The sequence below is a fragment of the Eurosta solidaginis genome, chromosome 2, assembly GCF_040869045.1.
Source record: "Eurosta solidaginis isolate ZX-2024a chromosome 2, ASM4086904v1, whole genome shotgun sequence".
Lineage (NCBI taxonomy): Eukaryota > Metazoa > Arthropoda > Insecta > Diptera > Tephritidae > Eurosta > Eurosta solidaginis.
In genome coordinates this window covers 33,724,183-33,745,887 of record NC_090320.1, presented here as the reverse complement: position 1 = coordinate 33,745,887, position 21,705 = coordinate 33,724,183, and the positions used below count along the sequence as shown (strand labels likewise).

Below are 21,705 nucleotides of genomic sequence, written 5' to 3'. Positions count from 1 at the left end.
TTAAGTGACACCGTTGGAGCGAAAGGTCAATACTTCGCACGGAACAGCTGCAGCACACAAACGGATATGCATGATGTACCACGAATAAGTCGTGAAACCCAGACGCAGTAACCTCCCCTAGTTCCAGGGCCACCATTAGTTTACAAAGAGCGAAAATATACTATACAAGTATACGCAAAACGGCCCTTATCAGGGCCACCTCTAGTCAACAAAGAGAAAAAAATGCTAAACTATTATACCTACGAAAAGCGACCCTTATCAGGGCAACAAACAGTTTGCGAAGAGAAAATATTGCTAGACAATTATGTTTTACATGCTATAGATTTACTTTTGGATTATTTATATCATCCATATGATAACAAGAAAAAACTGAAGTATAACCGATACTGGAGTTGAAAACGGAAATATTCCAAGCCGAACTTTTACCGTAGCAGGTACCGATACCAGATACAACCTAAAGCCGAAATTGCTATAAAAGCCTCCTGGCTAGAGCCAGAAGGAAAACCCGGAACCGTAATTGAAGTCAGTACTACAACCGAACTAGTATCCAAAAATTAAACCGAAAGCAAAATCGGTTCCGAACAGAGGAGCCAAAAGAAAGATTGGATCAAAACAACCATGCAATGGCGCTGAACCCGAAAGTTCTGCGGCATAGCGACTCATTTAAAATTTTCAACACAACCGTGCTTTTTTTAATTAAAAAAGATTACATCTAAAGACATGGAGTACATATCCTTCAAAGATATCTGCACCTCAAATACCGACACGACGAGTTTCCAACGTTAAACGTTATTATGTATATATGTATCTTCGATATTTATTAGGTTACTAAGTTACTTAATTTTTACTTTACAAAACACATGAAATTTTAAAATAAATCAGTACTTATTCATGAACATACTATTAACTCAGCATTTTATATACAATCTCATCCCAAATTTTCAACATCTCTTGGAGACAGTATCATTAGTATTCATACATACATGTATTGAAAATAAGGTCCACTACAAAAAACATTTAGCAATAGCATTTTCCAATATAATTTTAATACTACAAAATAACGACCTTAGGCAGATAAAGTAGGAACAATAAAATTCTTAAAAATTGTATCTCACTTTACATTAAACTGCTTTGGAATATAAATACATACACTAAAAGATGCATACAATACAAAACGGTCCCTTATTTATATATCATAAACAAAATTAATGTTGCGCCCATTGGATATTTTTCAAATCAATTGGTTCTAGAACCATCTCCCATAATGGAGACATTTCACGTAAACGTTCGACATGTTTGATGCAGGTATCGGTAATATAATCAACCTCTTCAATGGTGGTAAAACAACCAATACCAAATCTATAAAAATTTAACAATAAATTACTTTCAAATTAACTAAACAATTCAGTACGGTAAACTCGTATACCTTATTGAACTATGTGCCAAATCCTCATCAGTTCCAATCGCACGTAGGATCCAGTGATGCAGAAGTACATGCTGAGGCACTAGACAACGCCACATCTTTTAAGGCCATAAGTAATGATAAATTTAATAAACCACTATACATTTGCTCTGGATCACCATTACATATACCATGTGATAATCTTGAAGTGATGCGATCATATAAACGTTTCGACAGAAAATCTATAAATTTCTTATCATATTCCATTTCTTTGAGTGCAAGATAACATGCAGCACAATTTTAGCTCGTTCAAAAGATATTCCCAAAAAACCGAAAAATGACCCGGAGTGCTTCGAGACCGGGGTGGGATCCATAGTATTTTTCCGCTGGCGGCCTTCGCCCGCGCTTATAAAAAATTAATCTGGGTGGGTCCAACACCGGTTTGGAGACCAAAACTATATCTGCGCAAAACACTTATGTCCACAATTTTTTTTGTCATCAACATTACAGCGCGCACATGAAAATTTTCAATTGAAAATTTTCAACTTCTTTTGCAAATATCTCTTGTCCAACACAAAATAATTTACCTCCGCCTTCTGATTATTGTTGTCGAGGTCAATGCGCGTCTTTTAACACCTCTCTCGATATTTATGGACGCATATTATCAGTGTCATGCTGTCGTATAGAATTACCAAGAGTTGATGCCCTGGAAACGTTGAAGAAGTGATTCAGCTGCTATATGTAAATAAATAATAACAATAAATTAAATATATATCATTTAAAAATCAGCTAATTACCTTTATTTTCCATTAAAAATGCCTTTTTCCTCCTTCCTTCATCAGCAAACCAACTTTTTTGTTTTTTTGTTTTGGCTTTGTTGACGAAAATTACATGTGACATTTTTCTTCTTCCATAACTTTTGACAGAAGAAACTGAAAGAACGATTGACAGTTTATGTACAATCGGCAACAACAAAATACACGGGAGGGTTGCATTTTCGCTAATGCTTCTACCTGGTAATTGTACCATACTCCATACGTAGACGTGACCGAACGGAAAGAGCAGGCAAAAATTTACCACAAATTAGTTCTAAATATTCTCCTGCGAAAAAACCGACCATCTCCATAGTACGTATTTACATACTTCTGAAAGGTCAAAACTGTTTGCGGTTTCGCAGATGCATCTGGTAAATTTTTAATTATAATGAAATACAGCCAATTGATGGACCTGTTATGGATACGCATCTTTGATGGATGCAGTAAGGAAGACGGTCGGCATGATGTTGCGGCGCACAGTGGCTAGTCATTGTCGGCTGGGGCGGGTCCTTGCCAACCTTACTGTTCCTGCGCCATAAACAGAAAAAATGTCATATCATGCCTTTCAAACTCAGCTGTCAAATTTAAAATAAACTGACAGAAGCGCAGAGACGACTCAAAACGCTTATAATTCAAAATAAAACAACATCCGGCCGAACCGGATGTCACGGATAGACCGTTAACATTCAAAGGATTTAAACTTCAAAAAAAATCAAACGCAAAAAAAATTACCGAACCGGACACGGCCGGTTACTAAAGCTGAAATTCAAAAGAACAAAAAAAAAGCTGAAAAGTAAAAGAAAGGGAAAAGGGCCAAATATATAGAGGGGCGCCGCGGGTGGTCTTGCGACGCCCGGTGCTTTATCCCAACCTCAAAATCCATGGCCACCGACGCACATATTTTTCGGTGGCCCCTTACCTGCAGACCTTACGTGCCTTCTAAATAAAAGGCGACGCCAGCATTCACATTTTAAATACTAATTTATTTATAATTCATTTCTATTAACGTATGTAAACAACAAAAAAAATAAGATAATGCAGGTTTCTTAACCGGGGCTACAGCATTGTTGAAATACGAATAGCTAATTACGCTATGAAAATGTGGGTAAATGTGTGTGGTGTATAAAGTGAGAGAAAAAAAAATGATCCAACAGATCACACTTTATTGGGCCGAAATCGAAACAAAATCTAATATGAATACTTAAGTCTGACTAAGCTCGTTCTGTTGGGGGTTCTTCTCTTTTCTCTTACTTTTGCTCGTAATATTTTAAATTATACAATTATTTATGTCTCCTCTTTTTTTTAATCGTTATAAACGCTATGTGTGAGAAAAATATGTAATTAAATGTACTTATGTATTGTAAATATACTACCTACAAAGTAAGAATTTGGTTGAATTTTTTTTTTTTCATTCACATTCACAAAACATATTTTAGGACTATAAAGTTTGGATACAAATTTCGATATTTGGGGCTCTCTTACAAAATTATTATGTTGTTGTAATAGAACTTATTTTTGAGTGTCACAAAATATCAATTTGGTATAATGGCATAGTATAATGAGAATAATATGTAATATGTACTAAGAAAATTTGTTATAAAAGCAATAAAGATAAAATTGTGATAGTACTATGTATTATATGCACGTATATTATTTTTTTCTGGTTGTTCGAACGATATTGCTAGCAATATTAATTCAAATGTATATATATATATATACATATATATATATTGTATTTGTATGATATAAGAAAAAAAAGTTTAAATCTTTTAGCCAATTCGTGCATAATCGACCAATGGCTGCGGCCGCAAATTTTTTTTTCTCTTTTAATGTTTTAAAAAAATTTGTTTCCTGCCGAATTTGTGTCGTTGGTATGAGTGTGTGAGTGAGTGAGTTGGAGGACCCCAGCTCATCCCACGTCTCTGGTGGCAACCCATAGTGCCACCTGGATTGTGACGGGTTGAGCTGGGATTCAAAGTGGCACTCCTCCCTGTCCCACCAGACTGGGGGAGCGGTTCCGAAACCGCTCTACCCACTGCGGCGGAGGCAGGAGGGGTGTCCAGTGAGAATGGACGGGAGGCCTCAACACCCCTAACCAGTCCCAGGGGCGAGCCCCTGGAGACTGCCCCTGCATTGCGGCTGGGCGTGTTGAGACCAACCCGTGTGTGCCTGGTACCGACCCTAGTGGCCCCAACCAGTCTCGGAGGGGGCCTTAAGACCCCCTCGCACTGCGGTTGGGAGCACTAGGGACAAGTATGAATGAATTTATGTGATTTTTCTGTTGTACCCAGTGCCTTCTGGAGGAATCGACCCATCAGCATTCCCATTGACTGTACAAAATATATAACTAATCAATTTTTTTTTGTGCAGCCTTGACTTTTTCTTTTCGTTAGATACGGCTATCTATTTTAGTGTTTATGCTTGCGAGTTTTTTTTGGTATTTCCTCGCGCACTTTTTTTATACCTATATATAATTTTTTTTCATTTTTAAACCAACCCATCGTTTAGGGTATAAGGTGAAGGGGGAATTCTGTCCTTTTTTTTTTTTTTTTGACCCCTAACTGCATTAGGCGGCAAAAGTTTTTTATCAACTACCACATAACAAGTTACATTTTTTTTTCACGGACTATGTCACGCGAGCAGTCGTACGGCCAACCGGGCAGAAATACTCCGTTCGGGAGTGCGGGAAGCTTTCAGGGGAGCCAGAACCGGGGCGGTAATAATAGGGGGGCTTTCTCCAAGGCCAGGCGTCCCTTGGTGGTGCACACCCTAGTAGGTGGACTATATGCAGATCCCGCGGGAACGAATATGGGCTCGGACCTGAATGACCCTCGCGATAAACTGGACAGACCTGGAAGCACCAGTAATCCGAATGCGCCCCTATTAAACGCGCATGATATCTCGGGGCTAATGACCAATGTGTCGACCTACGCTCCAGATGGAGCTGGTGCTTTACCACCTAATTATGGAATGGGAAATATAAGAGAAGCTGCAAGTGACCGGACGAATACTCCAGGGATCCAGAACGAAGCTACTCGTGGAGGCTCGTGGGTGGACGTGCTACACCAGCTGTTCCAGGCTTCGCAGGAGGAAATGCGGAGAGAGATGGGGTCAATCAGAAACAATATGGACCAGCTCAACGCCGCTCTCGAATCTGCGCAGCAATCAGCGAATCAGAACCGGAACGCAAATAGGATGGACCGTCACCCGCTCCAAACAGTAGTACCACCAATGTACCCTGCACCGAGCAGCATAGTAGTGAAACCGCAGGAGTGGAAAATCTCGTTCGACGGCACTGGGAGCGTAGCCGATTTCCTTTTTAAACTGAACACCTTGTGTGAGTGCACACAATGCACGGACGAACAAATAATGGCTAGTTTCCACCTGTTTCTTTCCGGGCGGGCCGAAGAATGGTACTAGCTGTTCACGAAACAAAACCCAAATGCGACATATGCCTTTCTGTGCTACTCCTTGAAAAGAGAGTTTGGCACTTAGAAAACTGACCACGAGATCATGATGGAGATCTCCATGCGAAAGCAAGTGAGTGCTGTGACGTGTTCCACACGGACATAATCTCCTTGAACGCACGCTTAAGAGAACCCATGTCGGAGCTTCTACTGATTGACATAATAAAAAGAAACGTCAACAGTAGCCTTAAGCTGATGCTTTTCAACGCAGATGTAAGGACCCTTCATGGTCTACGCGATGTAGCACGCAGAGGTGAACAAGTGCTGAAAGAAAGCAAGCTGTTGGGAGCCACTTACCCAGGACGGCATGCAAACGAAGCACGCGCGACAACCCCAGACATGAGGAGGGAAAGCGAGGACGGCGAAATTGATCCACAGATAGAGGCGCTGGAATATCGACGCAACAGGAGACCAGACTATTCGGGAATCCAATGCTGGAATTGCCAGGCAATGGGCCACTCCTATATATACTGTGAGGAACCCGTTAGGAATCCTTTTTGTTTCAAATGCGGCCATAGGGGAGTATTAACTCCAAAGTGCCCAAAGCGAGAAGGCGGGGGAACCTCTTTCGGCTTCATAGCTCCCACACCAGCCGGTGCTCGAGGTGTCGTCCCGTGCACCGAACCACAGGGTGAATCTCTGCATGGAGGTGATGAGCTTCCGAGGTGCAGTAGTACCCTGGCAAAGGAACACCCAAAAGTGATAATAACTTACCCTGACAGTACGGACAATTCTAATAGTTCTGAATCCGAGAGTCAAACGTCCTCATCAGCGATGGGCGAACCGACCAGAATTCTGCAACGCCAGCATAGGGACGTCGCTTGCCAAACGCAATTTTCACCAAACCTAGAAGAAAGGGAACATAGGTATGAACAAATAAGACATACCATTTTCGAACAATACCCGGTATCGGACAATATTTTGAAGTGTAGGAAGAGATACCACAGGAGAGTACAGGAGCATAGACTGCTGCAAGCCACCACGTTAACGCTTACAGAGGATGAAAGGCCTCTCGTAAAGGCTAAAATTAAAGATAGTTTTCTTGTAGGGCTGTTGGACTCGGGAGCCAAAGTCTTCATCTTAGGAAAAAATGGATTAGAATTCCTAGAGGATAACGGCTTCGAATATCAGCCCTTACATGCGTTCGTATATACCGCGGGCGGCAACAAGCAAAAAATTTTAGGCTCAGTATCTCTACCGGTCACCTTTAAAAATATCACAAAGGTTATTCGTTTTTACCTTGTCCCTTCACTTCTCCAAGAAGCCTACTTCGGGGTAGATTTTTGGAGAGCATTTGCTTTAGCTCCCGAAATATTCCGTAGAGTGCATAGAGGCTAGACTTGAAAAGGAAGAGGAACTTAACCTCCATGAATTGTCACCAGACCGGAATTTAGAATTACAAAAGGTCATCGAGACGTTTCCTTCGTACGAGAAATTAGGCCTAGGGCAAACTAAATAAGTGGAGCATCACATCGACACCGGTGATGCCGTTCCCATAAAAAGCAAACATTTCCTTCTTTCGCCACCGAGGCAAGCCGAAGCTTTTAGCGAACTAGACAGGTTACTCGAATTAGGAGTTATAGAAGAATCAAACTCCCCGTGGTGTAGTCCTGTAGTACTGGTCCGCAAACCAGGTAAAGTTAGGCTGTGCATAGATTCGAGGAAGGTCAACGCGGTGACTAAGAAGGACTCATAACCCTTCCTCATATCAACGGCTTATTGAGCAGACTAAAGGATACGCATTTTATTAGTGGCATTGATCTGAAGGACGCGTTCTTCCAGATCAAATTGACAGAGTCCTCCAAGGAAAAAACAGCATTCGCAGTTCCGGGGAGGCCTCTGTACCACTTCAATGTAATGCCATTTGGTCTGTGCAACGGACCGCAGACTATGAGTAGGCTGATGGACAAGGCAATCCCTTCGCGTTTGCGAGAGAACGTCTTTTTGTCAGAAGGAAATACGCTACTTAGGGTACCTGATAGGCAGCGGGTGTTTGAAAGTGGATCCGGGAAAAATAGAAGCAATGCAAAACTACAGGGCGTTTATTACCAATTTTGCTGACTTGGCAGGTCCCTTGACCGACTGTCTCCGTAAGTCATCAGGCCCGTTCAAGCTTAGCCCTGAAGCTATAGAGGCCTTCGAAAAACTAAAAGTAGCTTTGAGTTCCGGTCCTGTCTTGGCCCAACCTGATTTTTCCAGAGAATTCGTAATCCAATGCGACGCGTCTAAAATAGGTGTTGGCGGAGTGTTGTTCCAGGTCGATGACGAGGGCGCTGAGCATCCAATCGCGTTTGTGTCGAAAAAGCTGAATAATGCTCAGCGCAATTACACGGTAACCGAGCTGGAATGTCTCGCCGCCATAATAAGCGTGAAGCGTTTCCGACCTTATGTTGAGGGATTACCGTTTCGTATCATCACGGACCACTCCAGTCTCAAGTGGTTAATGACACAAAAGGACTTGAGCGGGAGGTTGGCGAGGTGGTCGCTCTTACTACAAAGATACGACTTTAAAATGGAACATCGTAAGGGCACCCTGAATGTAGTACCAGATGCGCTGTCGCGGTTTGATGCCGATGAGTTGCCTTTCACTACCACACCCGGGGAAATAGATTTAGTCTCTCCCGAATTTAGCAGCAACGAATATTTAGACTTGATTCGGACCGTCACCGAAAACGAGGAATCGCTTCCGGATTTACGAGTGGTGGACGGGGTAATTTTCAAACGAGTTAAATTTCGTAAGGGGGTGGAACGGGAAGAAGACTCGCTGTGGCGATTATGGTTGCCGAAAGGGTTGACTGAGGAAGCAGTGAGACTAGTACATGACGCTAACCGGAGTTACCATGGCGGGTGGCAGAAAACCTTAGAACGTGTTAGGCAGAAGTACTTCTGGCCGCAGCAGGCTAAGGACGTCAGGGACTACGTCCAGCGTTGTGATACCTGGAAATCGGTAAAACCTACTAACCAACAGTCGAGGCCACCTATAGGGAGTACCTTCGAATCCGAGAGGCCATTTCAGCCATTATATTGCGATTTCCTAGGACCGTATCCGAGATCTAAGCGGCGAAATCAATTTCTTTTTATAGTACTAGACTATCTTTCAAAATACGTTTGGCTAAAGCCCATGCAGAGAGCCACCACTGTTAACGTTATAAATTACTTCGCTTCAGAAATTTTTCCAGCTGTAGGGGTCCCTGAATTTATTCATAGTGACAATGGCAAGCAGTTTATCTCGAAGGAAATGAACCAATTTTTAGTAAATTGCGGGGTGACGCACGTGAGGACGGGGTTATATTGTGATGAGAACCCTTGGTATCCCCAGATAAACCCCTTTCTCTACGTCTACGAAGTACACTACCACCTTTGGAACAGCGTCCGGCACCATCTCCGCCTCCAGGGCCAGCACTACGCTGCAGCGTAATACAACGAACGCCCAATTAGCACCAAGTAATACAGGTCGTAAAAGTCAACACGAAGTTTTATTGCAACCAGGTTCACTCGATCACCTCGGACCAGAGCGCAACAACCACCAACAGTACCAACACAGCGCGCCCAAGACCGCGCACCACAACCAACAACAGCGTCAATTTCACCAGCAAAATCAACATCACCAGTAACCACGCCGGCAGAGGCCCACGGTACGTACTCTGGCGGCCATGTAAGTACCAGCCATGTATGAACTTCAAAATAATTACCCTACAAAAAAATGTTGGTCTAAAAACTTACCCACACCCATGCAAATGTGACTAGGAATATAACCTATGACTGTATAATAGCTAGTCAAATGACGTGGAATGACGAGAGCGTTTTTGCAGGGTAGTTAAAGAAACTTCTAAGTGGTACTTAGAGGGTTTTATACAGTCCGGTTGAACTATTTAACAAGGGTCGATTTTTTTTCGTCAAATTTTATTATTGAATACTTGAAATTGTTAGCTTTACAACAAAGGGCATACATTTTTTATATCATTTTAATAATATATTTTGTTGCTTTAAAATGACTGAAGTTAGCTCTATAAATTTTATTCATAATAAGCCGTCTTCATCACGTGGAACGTTTTAGCGATCCATTTTTGGAGCTAAACCATAAATTGTTAGAAAAAAAAAAATTTGCGACCGCAGCCATTCGTCGATTATGCACGAATTGGATAAAAGATTTAAACTTTTTTTCTTATATCATACAAATACAATATCGTTCGAACAACCAGAAGAAAATAATATACGTGCATATAATACATAGTACTATCACAATTTGATCTTTATTGCTTTTATAACAAATTTTCTTAGTACATATTACATATTATTCTCATTATACTATGCCATTATACCAAATTGATATTTTGTGACACTCAAAAATAAGTTCTACTACAACAACATAATAATTTTGTAAGAGAGCCCGAAATATCGAAATTTGTATCCAAACTTTATAGTCCTAAAATATGTTTTGTGAATGCGAATGAAAAAGAATAAAATTCAACCAAATTTTTACTTTGTAGGTAGTATATTTACAATACATAAGTACATTTAATTACATATTTTTCTTACACATAGCGTTTATAACGATTAAAAAAAAAGAGGAGACATAAATAATTGTATAATTTAAAATATTACGAGCAAAAGTAAGAGAAAAGAAAAGAACCCCCAACAGAACGAGCTTAGTCAGACTTAAGTATTCATATTAGATTTCGTTTCGATTTCGGCCCAATAAAGTGTGATCTGTTGGATAATTTTTTTTTTCTCTCACTTTATACACCACACACACTTACCTACATTTTCATAGCGTAATTAGCTATTCGTATTTCAACAATGCTGTAGCCCCGGTTAAGAAACCTGCATTATCTTATTTTTTTTGTTGCTTACATACGTTAATAGAAATGAATTATAAATAAATTAGTATTTAAAATGGGAATGCTGGCGTCGCCATTTATTTAGAAGCCACGTAGGGTCTACAGGTAAGGGACCACCGAAAAATAGGTGCGTCGGTGGCCATGGATTTTGAGGGTGGGATAAAGCACCGGGCGTCGCAACACCACCCGCGGCGCCCCTCTATATATTCGGCCCTTTTCCCTTTCTTTTACTTTTCAGCTTTTTTTTGTTCTTTTGAATTTCAGCTTTAGTAACCGGTTCGGTAATTTTTTTTGCTTTTGATTTTTTTGTGAAGTTTAAATCCTTTGAATGTTAACGGTCTGTCCGTGACATCCGGTTCGGCCGGATGTTGTTTTATTTTGAATTATAAGCGATTTGAGTCGTCTCTGCGCTTCTGTCAGTTTATTTAAATTTGACAGCTGAGTTTGAAAGGCATGATATGACATTTTTTCTGTTTATGGCGCAGGAACAGTAAGGTTGGCAAGGACCCGCCCCAGCCGACAATGACTAGCCACTGTGCACCACAACATCATGCCGACCGCCTTCCTTACTGCTTCCATCAAAGATGCGTATCCATAATAGACCCAAGGCGAATTCATTACAGGTGGTGTTATCCCATCAGCTGATTGCTTCTTCTTGATAATTTTCCATACAAAGCCTTGTACAACAAAATGTCAGTTTATCGAAATCTATGAAAATTTTCTTTGACTTGACATTCATCTGCACGGCGAATTGATTGAATTCGCTTTGCCACCACCTGGTATAGATTCGCCTTGGATGGACCTTTACCGGATTTAATTGCAGAGATTCATCATTTGGGTATCTTTGGTGTTGGCTTCCATATGTAAGGTCGTGTGCTTATAACAGCTGATTCGACCAACGTTATGGGAATCAATGCAATCGATTATTGGTGTCGCTAAGGTCGTAACCGTATCGTAGCCAACCAATTGGTTTTTGGTTTACCGTCGTAACGATAAACAGCTGATTACGTTAGGGATACGACTACAGTGATACGACATACGGCACCAATGACTCCCGCTTTAACATGCAAACGCAACAACAATGCATCCGTATCTGGTTCATGATGGAGTATGTATACAAAAAATATAGCTATACTCTTTGCTCATACTCCTCGCGGGTTGGATTTTATATAAGGTGCCACGATTTTCAAACTTTTGTTGATTAGTAGGGGAAGAGGGGGTCCTAAAAATCACCAAAATGAAATCCGCAGCTCTAGGAAACTCTTATATCGTTTCCTTTTCTGGCTATAGCGTTACGTTTTTTATACGCCGCGCAAGGGTTGTTGTTCTATTCTAAAAAACAAGCACCGCCTTTACGGGGTATTTCGTTCTTTTGTGAAAATTGTTGCCTGCTCGCAACGCAAAGGCGTTACACTTTTACCCTGTATAAAATGGCGGTGTGGCCGTGCAACTCTGTGAAACCAAAGAGGATAAATACAATAAGAGCCGTCACTCGTTATTTTGTGGCGAGTATCTCGCTGAAAATTGAAAAAATTGATGGCGAATGTTTTCTGAGAGGGACATTTTTAATTGTCTCGCCTTTATCCATGCCGTGTAGGCCCCTTGTGCAACTGTGATTTTTGGAAAGAGAATTAAATAAATTAATTAAATACAGTCGAAAAATTAACACAAATACCCCACGAATATGTATAGAAGACATTTATAAACATCTCGCCCAAAAAAAAAAATTTCCGACTACCTCCCAGTATACATCGAGTAAATTCCAAAAAAATAACGAATGGCGGCTCTTATTGTATTTATCCTTTTTGGTATGCACTATAAATGTTGACAATTTTCTGGGGTAGTAGTAACTCTATTAAGGCTTTACCATTTACTTAGGCAACAATTTATTTCAGAAAAGAAAACGCTATTAGTTTATGAAATATAAGCTTTTTAATTTCCAAATTTAGTATAAATTTCAACTTAAGTCCTGCACTTAAAATTCGGGTCGCACATGTCGATAGCGGTACCAAAAGACGCGTATTTGCGTCAAGATTCATAATCCGAAAGCAGAAACAATATTTTTTTATCTCGTTTAAAAGTTATTCGCGGAAAACCCGTCGATACTATTGTCGCTTTTTTCGTTGTTGCAATTAAACAAACGAAAACAAATGAAAGTGGTGAATGGTGTTACCAGCTCCGCAACACTATCTTTTTAACTTCGTAGAACATTATAAGGTGGTGACGCGTCGACATAAATTCAAACAAACATACCCTATCAATGTATTTTGATTTTGTAATTCTCTTAATAATTTGTAATTAATGTATTTAATTTACCGGAACTTGTTTTTACTAAATTTGGAAATTAAAAAGCTTATATTTCATAAACTAAGAGTTTCCCAGAGTTGCGGATTTTTTTTGCAGTTTGTGATTTTTAGGACCCCTCCGCCCCTCGAAAAAAAAAGTTGGAAAATCGTGGCACCTTATTCAAAATATTCCCCTCCTCGCGTTCCAATTAATAATGATCCGGATACCTCTAAAAGTTTAACATGCAAATGCAATAACAAATTGATCCATATGGATCACTGTTCATTGAAACGTAAGGACTGATACAGAGGCGTGCCGGCTCCAAGCCCTCTTTCCCTCAATACATGCTTTTCTAAATCAACCTTGCTTTACTAAATCAACCCTGTGTTTGACGGAAAGAGTGATAACAAAAATAAAAAAAAAAACATTTTGGTATGTCAGAGCAAAAAAGATCGCAAATTATTAGTATTGATGTTTAGTTGAATTAGAAATTAAGTGAATTAAGCAAGTAAATAAAAAAAAAAAAAACAAAATAGTAAAGTAGTAAAAGAACTTTGAACTTAAAGGAAACTGCTAAATTTTATATTTTAAACCCGAGGTCGCTGTGGCTAGAAATTTTCTATTGGATAACGACATCAATACCAACCACGAAAAAACTAAAACGAAACAATAAACTCATTTTTACGATAAAAACACCTACATCAGTTAAAGGAAAATTTTAAATACAATAAAAGGTATTTCAAACATTTAAATATTGTTAGTTGAGACTGTAACTAAAAGTCTTATATTTTATAGGAATACTGAAGGAAAGTTCTAAAGGAGTGGTCACAGCAAATTGGGAAGCCCAACAAAGGATTGGAAAGGTATATTTACAAACATATACATTAAACTTACAAATATATATGTCTTGCTGTGCCATTTTCTATCTTGAATGCCTTGTCGAGGAGCCAAAGGTTGCTGCTTATCTTAATAAGCGATTGTAGCGAAGTAAAACAAAGGTCAATAAAACATTTTCATTTCTCGCTTTAACTATAAAATCAATACAAATCGGATAATTGATTTTAAAAGTAGTATAAAAAAGTAAGGAGGGCTAAGTTCGGGTGTAACCAAACATTACATACTCAGCTGAGAGCTTTGGAGACAAAATAAGGGAAAATCACCATTTAGGAAAATTAACCTATGGTAAGCCTGGAATGTGTTTGTATGGGTATAAAATGGAAGGTACTAAAGAGTATTTTAAAAGGGAGCGGGCCTTAGTTCTATAGGGGGACGCCTTTTCGAGATATCGCCAGGGGTGGCTCTGGTGTTTGTACGATATGGGTATCAAATTCAAGGTATTAATGAGGGTTTTAAAAGGGAGTGGTCCCTAGACGTATATGTGAAGGCGTTTTCGAGATATCGACCAAAATGTGGACCAGGGTGACCCAGAACATCATCCGTCGGGTACCGCTAATTTATTTATATATAAATGCCACGAACAGTATTCCTGCCATGATTCCAAGGGCTTTTGATACCGCCTTGCAGAACTTTTACAATTTCCTCTAATTAATATGGTAGGTGTCACACCCATTTTACAAAGTTTTTTCCAAAGTTATGTATACTTTGCGTCAAAAACCAAACCAAGCACCATCTTAAATCTTTTTTTCGTATTTGGTATAGAATTATGGCATTTTTTTCATTTTTCGAAATTTTCGATATCAAAAAAGTGGGCGTGGTCATAGTCGGATTTCGCCCATTTTTAATACCAAGATACAGTGAGTTCAGATAAGTACGTGAACTAAGTTTAGTAAAGATATATCGATGTTTGTTCAAGTTATCGTGTTAAGGGCCGAGCGGAAGGGCAGACGGTCGACTGTGTATAAAAACTGGGCGTGGCTTCAACCGATCTTTTTTTTAAAGTGGGCGTGTTCGATTTTGCTAATTTTTATTTAGCACACATAAAGTAACAGGAGTAACGTTCCTGCCAAACTTCATCATGATATCTTCAACGACTGCCAAATTACAGCTTGCAAAACTTTTAAATTACCTTATTTTAAAAGTGGGCGGTGCCACGCCCATTGTACAAAATTTTACTAGTTTTCTATTCTGTGTCACAAGGTCAACCCACCTACCAAGCTTCATCGCTTTATCCATCTTTGTTAATGAATTATCGCACTTTTTCCGTTTTTCGAAATTTTCGATATCGAAAAAGTGGGCGTGGTTATAGTCCGATCTCGTTCATTTTAAATAGCGATCTGAGATGAGTGCCCAGGAACCTACATACCAAATTTCATCAAGATATTTACTCAAGTTATCGTGTTCACGGACAGACAGACGGACGGACGGACATGGCTAAATGAATTTCTTTTTTCGCCCAGATCATTTTGATATATGGAAGTATATCTATCTCGATTAGTTTATGCCGTTACGGGGTACCGTTATGCGAATAAAATTAATATACTCTGTGAGCTCTGTTCAGCTGAGTATAAAAATTGCTGTAATAAATAAATGGAGATAGGGCGCCATTACTGTAAAATGCATGAACAGTGAGTAAACAGCATGAGTCGATGTAGAAGATAAGTAGTACAACAATAAGTACTGAAGCCAATGGAAGTCAGCAGTTGTGATAGCGTTAGGCTTCATTTGCTTTTTCTTTGTTAACTTTGTAATATATTTACATACTCTCTTTTCGTAATCCATTCGCTTTCCAAAAGGGTTTTTCAACAATCGTATCGCAGTTTGTTTAAGTTTATTTTAATATTCTCTATTATTTGTGTATGTATATTTGAATGTATGTATATGACCGTCGTTTGATTGTTAGGAAAACTTGTTGAGCGACTATTTTTCATTGCAATCAACTGCTCTTGCACAATGCGTTTTTAGTTAGACAGATGAGCGCACGCATCTTGCCGGTTTGTTTTTATTAGCTTTAAAAAAATCCATAAGGAAAGCAGACCATCCGTTTCCTTCAAAATGCACTAATACATAGAGTTCGTTAAGCGGAAGTAATACGGTTGTTGCTGTTGTAACGGCTCCGACGCTGCGTAATAAATTTTGGCCGCGCGTAATTTGTTTTTATAATTTAAGAGCCGCAACAAAATACTCAGTACATTCTGCAGCATTTCCAACGAAAAAGAAAACAAAGTTGTGAAACATTAAAAAAGTTGTACACTTTTTTTTTTGGGCATCCCAACAGACATCTGATTGATGAGCCAACACTGCCTAGGGACTTAAGGAGTCAGCTCCGTAAGCATTTTGAGGAAATACGACACCTGAGAACTCAGCCGTATGAAGCAAAAAAACACAAGCAGGTCCTTGGTGAACTCCACAAACAGGCGTCGGACCTTTATGCCAGGAATTGCCCGGTGAATCCAGTACTTAGGGAACAGTACCCAAACCTTGCGGAAGAGGAACGCATACTCCCCAGGGAAACGCAAGTTACTCTGGCTCAACTTCGTTCTGGATACTGTAACAGTTTAAACTCTTAACCGCTTGCAATGTGTCCCCACATGACGCCAACCATCTCTTTAATTGTAATGTGGAACCAACGCCTCTAAAACCCCTTTCATTATGGTCCACCCCTGTTGAAACAGCAAGTTTCCTCGGACTCCCGTTAGAGTATATTGATGACAATTTGCGATCGGCCGCAGCTATTAGGTGGGGCGAAGCATTGCTACAACAACAACAACATTAAAACAAGTAAGGACGGGACTGTCTTCGGCTATGCCGAAGACTTCATACCTTTCATGAATGGGGCTGAACAATAATCTTATCCCGTTCGTAATCTCCGAATAATCGGATGTATAAGATAAGAAAGTTAACGGAAGCCTGCATTCATTAAAGTTTCAACTACATAATCAGGTTACGCTCCTCGATCAGATGTGTGTCCTGTGTTTCCAGTTCGTCTGGCTCTACTTTCATTTGTTGCTCGTATATACCGCCCAATAGTGGTGATTGCTTATATAATGGTCATGTGGAGAACATCGTTAATTTATGCGAAACTCATACTGATGCCAACTTCTGTATACTTGGAGACTTCAATCTACCAGATATTGTCTGGTCAGATTTTCAATATAATGGAATTTTGACACCTACCAATGTCACGCGTTCTAATGAAATTAGCCTTATAGATAATACCTTAAGTTGTAATTTGATTCAAATCAATAATTTATTTAATACTCTCTCGAGGTTATTTGATCTTATATTCGTCGACGAGAATTTAATATATCAACTCTCTGAGAGTACTTTTCCTGTATGTCTATCTGATAGGCATCATATACCAATAGCTATTCATCTACATAAATTTGATGCTATCCCTACGTCACCTGCTTTAGATAATTCCTCTTTCAACTTTCGATCTACTGATTTCGGCGAGCTGAACAATGTATTATTTGAAATTAACTGGGAAAACATATTTCCCTCTAATGACGTCAGTGTTTGTTATGATATTTTCTTATCGAATTTGACTGAAACATTTCAAAGTATAGTGCCTCGTTTTGGGCCCAGGCTTCATAAATTACCATGGTATAATAAAACTCTTAAGAGGTTGAAAAATAAGCGTAACAAACTCAATAACTTATTCAAGGCAGATTCAGATAATATCCTTCTCAGAGAACAGTTCACTACCAGTGTGCGTCAATTTAATGTCCTTGACAAATTCTTTACAATCGCTATATGGGTAGGCTCGAAAATGAGCTTAAAGAAAATCCTAAAGCCTTTTGGAACTTTATCCGATCCAAACGTGGTTCGACGAATATACCGATCTGCATGAGCTTTAATGGTGTACGCTCCCAGTCCCTACCAGAAACAGTTGAGATGTTTGCTGATTTCTTTAAATCAAACTTTGATGATGCTACTGTAGATCTGAATGACTCTTATTCGCGATCCGGGCTCTATGATCGTCTAGATTTTGGCTCCCTCGTGATCTCCGGCGATGACGTCAGCAATGCTATATCCTCCCTTAAACTCTCGTTAAAATGTGACAGTGACGGCCTCTGTGCCTTTGTCTTGAAGTTCTGTAGTTTATCTTTGTGCATACCTCTTCGGCATATATTCAATTTATCCCTGTCTTCCGGAACTTTTATCGATAGGTGGAAAAAAGTTCCATTTGTCCAATCTTTAAAGCTGGCAATAAAAATGACGGCTCTAGTTATAGGCCTATCGCCAAACTAACAGTCTGCTCGAAGCTTTTTGAGAAAATTATAAAAGAGAAGCTAACTTTATTCATCAAAAGCGTCATTGAGCCGTGCCAACATGGGTTTGTGGCTGGTCGCTCGACTGTTACGAACCTAGTGTCGTTTTCTGATTTCTGCATCTCTGCATTTCAGGATGGTTGCCAGGTAGATACTGTATACACCGATTTCACGAAGGCTTTCGATAAAGTATCTCATAAAATCTTATTATTTAAACTGGAATGCATTGGATTTCACTCTGTTTTCCTATCATGGTTAAAATCTTATTTGTCGAATAGGTCCTTGTGCGTCGAAATTGAAGACTGTAAGTCCCAACCTTTCTTGGCAACATCCGGGGTACCTCAGGGTAGGATTCTTGGTCCTCTTTTATTTGTTGTTGTTGTTGTTGTAGCGATTAGGTTACTCCCCGAATGCTTTGGGGAGTGTTATCGATGTGATGGTCCTTTGTCGGATACAGATCCGATACGCTCCGGTAACACAGCACCATTAAGGTGCTGGCCCGACCATCTCGGGAACGATTTATATGGCCACATTGAACCTTCAGGCCATCCCTCCCTCCCCACCCGCAAGTTCCATGAGGAGCTTGGGGTCGCCAGAGCCTCGTCTGTTAGTGAAACGGGATTCGCCGCTCGGAGGTGAGGTTGACAATTGGGTTGGAGAAGCTATATATTGCGCTACACAACCCCTTGAATCCCCTATCTTTTATTTGTGCTCTTTATTAATGACATTGGTTCCTGCTTTAATTCGTCTGATTTCCTTTTATATGCAGACGATCTTAAGATTTTTCGTAGAATTAATGGCCCGTCAGATGCAGTGCTCCTACAAAATGATCTAAATAATCTTGTTGCTTGGTGTAATGCCAATAGTCTCTACTTAAATGTCAAAAAATGCTTTCAAATGTCTTTTTCCAAGTCGTATACCCTGCATACCACGCCCTACGATATTTCAGGTGTTCCACTGGCTTCTGTCAAAGAAGTTATTGATCTAGGTGTTGTCTTCGACACCTCTTTCTCCTTCGTTAGTCATATCTGTTATGTCCTTCCGAAGGCTTACAGAAACCTTGCCTTCCTTCGCAGATATGCAAAAGGCTTTAAGGATCCCTATACCAGGAAGGCACTTTTTATCTCTTTAGTTCGCTCAAAATTAGAATACGCCTCAGTTGTCTGGAATCCTATCTATAGTGGCCACTCTGCCAGAATAGAGAGGGTTCAAAGAAAATTCATTAGATTTTGCTTAATTTCTATTAACTTTGACGATCCAACCCCATCCTATTACTCGCGATGCATACTTATCAATCTCCAGTCTCTTGAAATCCGGAGAACTGCGCATCTACTAATGTTTGTTTATGATCTCATCACTGGCTCTTTGGATTGTTCAGCTCTTCTAGCTAAAGTTAATTTTAATGTACCTAATAGGTGTCTTCGTACTTTCTTGCCCTTTTACTTGCGTGTCGGTAGAGCTAACTATTGCATGTTTGACCCAATTTTCCGCGCACTTACCGTATTTAATAGACTCTCAGGGAGTTTCCTTCTTGATTTCTCTTTGTCGAGAAGTACGTTCAAGTCTTCTCTGGATTTGTGGCTGTAATTTATTTTTATTATTTATTCATCTCATTGTTATCTTTTTTCTTTTTTATTATTTACACGGTAATTACATATATAAGTTTGACTATATAGTTTTTATATCTTTCTATTCATTTGTATCTAGTCTGTAAGGTTCTTTTCGATCATAGACTTAATAAACATATACATATCTAGTGAACAGATCTACATACCTAAACGATTTTTAAGATAAATAAAAAATAAAAAATAGGTAGGTACTTTGTGTGAGGATGCAAAGTTTCAGGTTTTTTGTGGTCTGCGTGTAAAAACTATGACTACGAATCACGTATTTCAACAATATATGACGTAAACGTAACTATTTGATGAAATGTTTTGAATTTTGAAGCTTCTAGCCGTAAAAAAGGGGCAAAAAAATACAGTTAATATGGGGTATATAATATATGTACCACCGATCTCTATGATTTTTTCAGACAACAATATATGCTATATACGTAAGCATTTGGTGAAATTTGAAGCTTCTAGCTGTTAAAACGGGGCAGAAATTGCGCAAAGTTTCTTATCTGAACAATAGGTTGTATGAGATATATACTATATATACCACCGATCTCAATGATTTTTTCAGACAACAATATATACTATACACGTAAGCATTTGGTGAAATTTGAAGCTTCTAGCTGTTAAAATGGGGAAGAAATTGCGCAAAGTTTCTTATCTGAACAATTGGTTGTATGAGATATATACTATATATACCACCGATCTCAATGATTTTTTCAGACAACAATATATACTATACGAGTAAGCATTTGGTGAAATTTGAAACTTTTAGCTCTTAAAATGGGGAAGAAATTGCACAAAGTTTCTTATCTGAACAATCGGTTGTATGAGATTATATATACCACCGGTCTATATGATTTTTTCAGACAACAATATATGCTATACACGTAAACATTTGGTGAAATTTGAACATATCTAAACGATTTTTAAGATAAATATAAAATAAAAAATAGGTAGGTACTTTGTGTGAGGATGCAAAGCTTCACGTTTTTTGTGGTCTGCATGTAAAAACTACGACTACGAATCACGTATTTCAAAAATATATGAAGTAAACGTAACTATTTGATGGAACTTGATGAATTTTGAAGCTTCTATCCGTAAAAAAGGGGCAAAAATGACAGTTTGTATGAAGTATATAATATATATACACCCGATCTCAATGATTTTTTCAGACATCAATATATGCTATACACGTAAGCATTTGGTGAAATTTGAAGCTTCTAGCTGTTAAAATGGGGCCGAAATCGCAACAAAAAAAATATATATATATACTATATATACCATCATATATATATTATATATATCACCGATCTCTATGATTTTTTGACACAACAATATATACTATATACGTAAGCAATCGGTGAAATTTGAAGCTGTTAAAATGGGGTAGAAATTGCGAAAAGTTTCTTATCTGAACAATTGGTTGTATGAGATTGTTGGATACATTAATAGAAAAAAGAACTCACTACATTGACTTTAGTGCATTAACAATAAATAAAAACTCAACACGATTGAATTTTGCTGCTAATATCTTTTGTTTTGTTCAAAGTAGTGATGGTTAACGAGTAGTGCTGATGAATAATTGATATTAAGATTAATCGATAAATTTTAGGAGTAGGGTTAGTAAAGTACAAGGTGAGATAAGTACAATGTGGATAAAACGAAGTAAGTAAGTTGATGAAAACCAAACATTCTCCCCCACTAAGAACGACTGTTCTTGAATTCCTTAGGTGTTATCTTGTGGTTCAGGTTGTTCCTGGTCCTTGTTGGTAGACTCCATTATTGGTAGCAGACACACCTTGGATATCGGACGTTTCAGCAGTTTACCGTTGAGTAACAGTGTAACAACCTTACCAGTCTATCTGTCCCAGGATGGGTTTGATGTACTCTCGCTAAGGGCCAGTACCCTGGTGCACTTCGTTCGTGCTGCACTAAAACAATGTCGCCAACTTTGCTCCATCTCTTCCAAAAATGCTGTTTAAGTCGTTCAACTAACTTCCAGCGGCTTAAAGAATTTTCCTCGTAAGCTAGTAGATCATATTCAGATACACAGGTTGTTGGTTCACCAACAAGAAAATGTGCGGGAGTTAGCGCGTGGTTGTCGGCA

General features: G+C 39.1%; 1 protein-coding gene across 2 annotated transcripts in view; it reads left to right on the top strand.

Annotated features, from left to right (window-relative positions):
* Nucleotides 1-13,247: 13,247 nt before the first annotated feature.
* Nucleotides 13,248-21,705, top strand: part of LOC137239528 (acyl-CoA-binding domain-containing protein 5) — a 44,383-nt gene continuing 35,925 nt past the window's right edge. For both annotated transcript variants that reach the window (XR_010949404.1, XM_067764944.1), the window contains exons 1-2: nucleotides 13,248-13,545; nucleotides 13,607-13,674. The gene's annotated coding sequence lies outside the window, so the exon portion shown is untranslated. The remainder of the gene's footprint in view (nucleotides 13,546-13,606; nucleotides 13,675-21,705) is intronic.